This window comes from Helobdella robusta (genome assembly GCF_000326865.2).
Source record: "Helobdella robusta unplaced genomic scaffold HELROscaffold_7, whole genome shotgun sequence".
NCBI lineage: Eukaryota > Metazoa > Annelida > Clitellata > Rhynchobdellida > Glossiphoniidae > Helobdella > Helobdella robusta.
The window spans coordinates 5,106,812-5,107,377 of NW_008705398.1; positions in this window are offsets into that span (position 1 = coordinate 5,106,812).

A 566-nucleotide genomic window follows, 5' to 3' on the forward strand; every position below is an offset into this window, starting at 1 on the left:
ATTTCAGCTTCTATTCATATGTATTTATAAAGATGATAAATAACTGATTATTTTTTCATAAAGACTTTTTTAAAGCAATTTTATATCTCGTTAAAAAGTATCGTTAAAAGTATCGGCGAATCGGAGATACTGATACTTATCAAAATAGATATCTGTATCTGTGATACAGTATCGCTATTGGTATCGCCGATACTCCATGCAGATACATCTTCAAAAGAATCGTACACAATCCAGTTACATATCGTTACTTAATCATTACATCACATCACATCACCACACCATCACATCACCACACCATCACATCACCACACCATCACATCACCACACCATCACATCACCACACCATCACATCACCACACCATCACATCACCACACCATCACATCACCACACCATCACATCACCACACCATCACATCACCACACCATCACATCACCACACCATCACATCACCACACCATCACATCACCACACCATCACACATCATCGTCGTCATCGTTACACACAACCATCACAAACACGATTATCGAACATCTGGTCACCATCAAATGAAATGATTGATTTCTCTT